The sequence below is a fragment of the Sinocyclocheilus grahami genome, unplaced genomic scaffold, assembly GCF_001515645.1.
Source record: "Sinocyclocheilus grahami isolate Dianchi unplaced genomic scaffold, SAMN03320097.WGS_v1.1 scaffold26.1, whole genome shotgun sequence".
NCBI classification, from domain to species: Eukaryota; Metazoa; Chordata; class Actinopteri; order Cypriniformes; family Cyprinidae; genus Sinocyclocheilus; species Sinocyclocheilus grahami.
Window position 1 is genome coordinate 1 of NW_015505205.1, and position 7,548 is coordinate 7,548.

Genomic DNA, 7,548 nt, shown 5'->3' on the forward strand with positions numbered 1-7,548 from the left:
ATGTCTCCATTCCCTCCTTCAGGGAACGAGGGTTACACAAGTAACTGAGATGTTATCATGGTTACTACAAAATTTATTGTTTTTTTAAATAAATAAATAAGAAGAAATGTTTCTTAAGCAACATGTGACATGGGAGTAATGGCTGCTGAAAATTCTGCTTTTCCAACACAGAATAAATTACATTTTTAAATATAGTTTTGCTGTATGTACCCACTATGGAAAATCCTACTCTATGCCAAGTCTTTGACATAAAATTTACATATTATTGTATCAGGTGCTATTTACACCCGAGTGCAAAAAGTAACCAGGAGAATATAATGGTGAGCAGAACCTCATTATAACGGACTATAATACAGAAACAATAACCGTTTTGAATTAAAAAAAAATGGTGATGCTTTTAAATTACTCAGGCCCTCTTTAGTATTTAAATCCACATGTTTTTAAACAATTGGATAAATTTTTCTTGCTCACTGACTCTCAGAATTGAAACTGGTTCGTCTATTTATTCAGAATCCTAAAGTTGTCAAAAATCCCCCTTCCCCCAATTTCACTCTGACAACTTTTTATGCAAATGTCTTGTTCTTTCTAGCCCTCTTTTCTGTGCCCTTTACTCAGCAGAGCATTTTACTTAATCGGTTGCTGACAAATTTTAGGTCATCCCTTCATAAATGCATGTGCCAGAATCAAGTGCTTGCAATTATGCTGCCACAATTAGACCCAAGTAATTATATTCAGATAACAAGAATAGAAGTGTCATCGGTTAGAGGAGACAAATGAGTAGTGACTAGTTCCTAGCTGCTCATGTCAGCTGATCTGTGTATAAATGCTGGAAAGAACAGTTATTAATGTTTCAGTTGTGTCCATAATAAGACTAAAATGAGAATAAATATCCAGAGTGCATCTTAACAAGTCAAGCATACATATATAACCAATAATTTCTGCTCTTTATCTGTGCTAAAACTAGCATGTAGCATAGCAACCAGGTATATTTAAAGAAAAATCTTTCTTAAACTTCACTTGATAATGTTTTTTTTACTTTTGTATTTTTCAAAAACATAATTTTTTTATTTTAGCAATCTTTATATTAAATATATTTTATTCAATTTATTTTATTTATTTTTTATTTTTTTGCTATTCATTCAAATAAGGTTGTTGTTGGTTTTTTTCGTTCTGTGCTGGCTTTTGGTTCTGATTTATGTGGAAATGAGGGATTTGTTCACAATAATTGAAGTCTTTGGATTGTGGAGCTAAAGAGAAAGGATTTGAGTACAAAATGTAAACAAATGGAAAAAATGGAAATCACAAAAAGCCAAGAAAACTACTGACCTGGACTAATGCAATTGCAGATTCTTTACTGATTGGACTTTTAGTTTCCAAGACAGCAGATTTCTGGGGGTGCGGGAGAAGAGAATGAAACATGATTAATGTTTTCTGATTGTGTCACAGAATTCGGAATAATGATTTATAACAAGACTCTTGAGGATTTCAGCTAGACTTCATAGTTTCTGAGGTGGTGCTGGCTCATTTTCCAAATGTTACAACAGATTTCATCAACACCCATTTAATGATAGATAGGCATATTCGAATTTTGGGGACATACAGCGCTGAAACACCCTCCTTTGCTATCAAAACATGAAAAAGCATCAGCTTAAAAACACTGTTCCAAAGCTGACCTGACACAGTGAATCTACATTACAACAAAAAAGGACAAAATTACAAATAGCATAAAGTACTGAAAACATTAGCTTAAATATATGTGGCTCTTTTCACAATTGTCTTTTACCCTGTTATTTCCACTCAAATATTGTTATTGTTAAATTGTCTTTCATTTAACATCAGAAAACATTGGTTCCCTTTCGATACTACACTCCTACTTCGTCTTACTTAGACGCATATGGGAAAAAAGCCTTTTTTCTCCTGAACTGAAGCCTTTTCATTCACACAGTGAAACTGCACGGCCATTGGTTCGTGCAGTGTATAACCAAGAAAACTACTGACCTGGACTAATGCAATTGCAGATTCTTTACTGATTGGACTTTTAGTTTCCAAGACAGCAGATTTCTGGGGGTGCGGGAGAAGAGAATGAAACATGATTAATGTTTTCTGATTGTGTCACAGAATTCGGAATAATGATTTATAACAAGACTCTTGAGGATTTCAGCTAGACTTCATAGTTTCTGAGATGGTGCTGGCTCATTTTCCAAATGTTACAACAGATTTCATCAACACCCATTTAATGATAGATAGGCATATTCGAATTTTGAGGACATACAGCGCTGAAACACCCTCCTTTGCTATCAAAACATGAAAAAGCATCAGCTTAAAAACACTGTTCCAAAGCTGACCTGACACAGTGAATCTACATTACAACAAAAAAGGACAAAATTACAAATAGCATAAAGTACTGAAAACATTAGCTTAAATATATGTGGCTCTTTTCACAATTGTCTTTTACCCTGTTCTTTCCACTCAAATATTGTTATTGTTAAATTGTCTTTCATTTAACATCAGAAAACATTGGTTCCCTTTCGATACTACACTCCTACTTCGTCTTACTTAGACGCATATGGGAAAAAAGCCTTTTTTCTCCTGAACTGAAGCCTTTTCATTCACACAGTGAAACTGCACGGCCATTGGTTTGTGCAATGTATAAAAAACGAACCAATGGTTAGGCAGCTGAGCTGCACGAGTCTATGGCGACGAAGCCCGCCAAAGCCAGCCAAAGCCCGCCAGAATGGGCGAGGCGTCTGGCTATATAAGCGGGCGATCGCCACAGGATTCTCAGATTTCTTCTCCTTCAGCGATGACTCTTCGTCTTCAAGCTGATCCAAAGCTGCTCGCCGTTGACATGCCTTCACAGCTGGAATCGGGACCTCTCAGCATGGCTGACCTGCTTCTCCACCACTCCAGCGACGCAGCAGTTCTGGTCCGTTTCCCCTGCCGCCATCCGGCGATATTAAAAGAGCTTCTAAAAGAGCAAATTGGCATAGTTGCAAATGCCACGCAGTTACTGCGGTTCGTGCGGGTCTCCCCTGCACGCCGATGATGGCCACACGAAGTGTGTTTCCTTCTTGGGGAAATCCCATGCGGAAGCTGCACTCACGGGAGCTATTTGAGAGCTTCAGTCTCGCCTCTCTCCGCTTACGGATTGCTTTCTTCTCAGAGAGTGACTCCGCCCCTCGTGCCCTCCCATTTTCTTCCTCCCAGGGATCTGTGAGGAAAAAACAGCGGGGCACAGGGGTCGATTTTGGCTCGTTTTGGCCCAGTCAGAGGCAGAATTAATATCACACAGGACCCTCCTCCTCGGTGCCCCTCTTGGGCTTGGTCCAGCGGTGTGTCCATTGTGGATATTTGTGAGGCGGCCGGCTGGGCCTCGCCATCCACATTTTCAAGGTTTTATAACCTGGAAGTTCCGGCATTGCAGGCCTGGGTCCTTTCCGCTTGAAGTGACATGCGCTGCATAAACAGATCTGGCAGAGAGCCCTTGGCTGTATCACGCTCAAGTTCTCTGGCATTGTAGCGAATCAGCTCATGGAAAATATGAATAATTAACCACAACTAGTTATAATTAACTATTCATATTTTACACAAGCATTTCAAATTAATTAACACTCTATTAATTAACTAACACTCAAATTAATTAATACTAAAGGTATTTACTATAGAACAAAATTCTGTGGCAAAAACAACCGCAAAAAAACTTATTGAAACCTGTTAACCACTCTTGTAGCTTTTCAACACAACAACCAATGGAAATGTAATTTCAAACCTTTTTCAAGCATCGCAACAGATTGTTCTTGCTTTCAGAAAAGTCCTTGTGGGGGGAAAAAATCTATTATTTTACCAGCATTATGCAATTTTATAAAGGGAAATATCATTGTCAAGTGACACCTTTTTTAATTAAAGGTGAGGACATGCCACATTACTGTGTTTTATTCAGACATCTGTGTATAACCGGCACTATTCTGATGATTTAATTTGAAAAATATTAACCTTGAGGGAATTTTGTGAAAGCCTTGAAATTTTGTTTAATGGATAACGTTGTGAGACACAAAAATCCAATTTAGAGACATTAGACAGCTCATATTAATAGACTCTGGAAGTAAAATAGACTTGATACCTAAACTGGGGTCATTGTCAATTCAATTAAAAGACTAATTAAAATATCTAAGATAGACCACTAGATCTATCCTTAATTTACCTCATGCAGTTCGTAAAGTAGCAATTGGGATTAATATACCCCTCTAAATGTTTAAGGTTTATGCAACAGCTATCAGTGACAGCTATTGCAGTGGTTTAATGAAACACCACATTTGTTGTTTGTCCAACTCTCATTGGGGGCATCATTATTCGACCACAACGCAGAGCGGCTGTAGCTTCTAAGCAAGTCTCTTACTCCAACCACTCATTCTTTTGATAAAAGGGGAGCATAACATGGCAGACACAGCTTGGTCCCTGTAGTGAGCACTACAAACTAATGACTGTCACAAAACCAACTCCTCTATGATCAAAAGGCCCCGTAAATAAGGTCTGTCAGCGAAGGATTGTCTTTCTCTCAACAACAGTGCCAAAGCACAAAAGGTGCATTGCAGAGTTGAGTGTTGAGCATCTGTGCTGCAATATCACAGCGTTCTATGAGCCAGTGAAAGACTCAAAAATCAAGTGGCGAACAACTGTTACATATGGGCTTGAAATTACTGCCCATTTTGGCCGTAATTTAAAGCTTGAAGTAAGGTTTCTAGATGTGGGGTTGCGCAGCACACAGCAGTGTCTCATGTCAACCACTCTGTTTATAGTTCATGCTGTCAATCCCCCTTTCAAAGGGAGAGATTACACGAATAGTGTTAAAAGCTGGTGACCCCGATATAAGTGCCAGCAAGCCTGGTTATTCAAGCTAGTCACGACTGAATGAGGGAAATCCCTTTCCAATTTGTTGACAAAAAACAACAATAATTTGCGTAAAAATGTTCATTAACTTGGAAAATAATATAAAAAAAGGTTATAAAATTATGAAAATGTTCCTAATTTTAACAAAAATATATGATAAAATAGTTGTAAAAATGTTAAAACAATATATAAGTCACACTTTAAGGTCCAGTTACATTCAGTAATTTAGCAGATGCTTTTATCAAAAGCGACTTACAAATGAGGACAATAGAAGCAATCAAAACCAACAAAAGAGCAATAATATGCAAGTCCTATGACAAGTATCGGTTAGCCTAATGCAGTACACATAGCAAGGTGGGGTTTATTATATAATAAATAAAAAGAAAACAAGTAGATAGAATAGAAAAAGAATAGGGAACCCTAGTGTTAGAGGGTCATTTTTATAATAAATAAAAAGAAAACAAGTACATAGAATAGAAAAAGGATAGAGAAAGCCTCTGAGAGGTAGAGTTGAGTGTCATAAGCATAGCAGTGATATGAAAAGCCATGTTTCTGAATGACCAAATCTAGTGATGCCATGTAGACAGAGAAGAGAAGTGGTCCAAGAACTGAGCCCTGAGGTACACCAGTAGCTAGATGTTAAAGGGGTCATATGACATTGTTAAAAAGAACATTATTTTGTGTATTTGGTGTAATGCAATGTGTTTATGCGATTTAAGGTTAAAAAAAACATTGTCTACATATTGTACATTATTGTTGCTCCTCTATGCCCCGCCTTTCTGAAAAGCGTTGATTTTCACAAAGCTCATCGTTCTGAAAAGCGAGGTGTGCTCTGATTGGCCAACTATCCAGTGTGTTATGATTGGCCGAATACCTCAAGCGTGTGACGGAAATCTTACGCCCATTACCATACTGTGATGCCGTGTCCCGGGGCGATGAGACAAAAACAATAAAAACCCATTACAAACGAGGCATTTGTTGCATCCAGTGGGGACATAATTATTGATTATAATGGCTTATAATGTCTTTTTACATGTTGCGTTGCGTATCACGCTGCGTAAACATAAAACCATGTCTGCATTTGTGATCGGAGAAACTACAAACAACAAGCGCTACTCTACACTGCTCAAAACTTGCGTTTGAATCATCAGTGGCAAATTCTTTAAATATGAAAATGTACTTACAGGCTGAGTCAGAAGCGCCAAACTGTCCTTGCAAAGTTGGAATTGCCCAACTTTATAGAAACAGCATTTGTGCACAGATGGCATTGTAGGCTACTCTCCCAGGTTCAGGAAACAGTCCTCCGTAAAATGTGCTGCACACATCTGAATATTTGGGTTGAACTTCTTCTGGAATAGTGTTGTAAATACAATTTAACCACTTATTTCTAGTTGTGTCCTCTTTTGGAAGGCAAAACAAAGTAGTTTCGCTTTCACAACGAAACACAGTGCCTCCACGACATGGCGGTGGCAACAATATTCCAGCGAGAATCAAAGTTACACCTTCTTCTTTGCGTAAACATTTGGGTGGTGTTATGCAAATCTTCCCACACAGTGACATAGACATGTGGGGCGTGTTTAAAAGAGGCGTTTTAGGAGTGCGTGTTACAAGTCTTAACTTTTATAAAGAATATCTCAATCGGTTTGAGACTTTAGTGTTTGCAACTTTAGGGATTGTATCTATGCACGAACAGCTTGTAACACTCCAAAGAGAAAGGAAAACTTGAAATTGCATCATATGACCCCTTTAAGACTTGGAAACCTCACCCCTCCAAGATAGCTTTAAGTTCTTACTATTAACTACGATTTTAATCCTAAATAAACTCCTAATTTGCTGCTTATTAATAGTTAATAGTAGTTATTATTATTATTATTAGTTAATAGTAAGGTAGCTGTTAAGTAAGGGGTAGGATTAAGAGATTTAAAATATGGTCATGCAGAATAAGGAATTAATATGTGCTTCATAAGTACTATTAAACCACCAATATGCTAGTAATATGCATGCTAGTTAATAGTGAGAACTGGTCCTTAAAATAAAGCATTACCAAAATTGTTTGTTATTTTAAAACGTACGTAAAAAAAATTTTTTTATAATTTTAAAAATTATATTTAATTAAAAAAAAAACTTGTTCATTGTTATTTAACTATTACCTTACCGTACCATAAAATTTATCTTACCTTATTTTAAAAGGTTATATAAAATTTAACAGGATAATACATTCAATTCTTCTGTATATGTGTTAATATACAGTACAAATAAAAAATACAAAAACAATATGAACCAAATGCCTTACTAATCAGGTAATATCATTTTTTATATGCAAGTATTTTGAAATGTCAGTTCAATTTGCACCATCATGTCATTGAATCTGGATTAGAGTTGAAGCTTTGCAAGAGTTGCCATTATTATTACAGTCATAGTAAGATGTCATTTATTAGGAGTTTTCTTTTCCAAAGATGACTCAAAGACATTTACAAGGATATTCCCTTTGGTCATAATAACAAATGACTGTTCCAATCTTATAAAAGTACAGAATCTCGTAAGTTTATTTGCTGGAAAAGGACTCTTGGCTGCAGCGTGAAGCTGAATGAATAGAAGTTTAAAGGATGAGACATTGCTCACATTGCTAATTACTGTGTCAGACAAGCTTTGGTCTAGAAT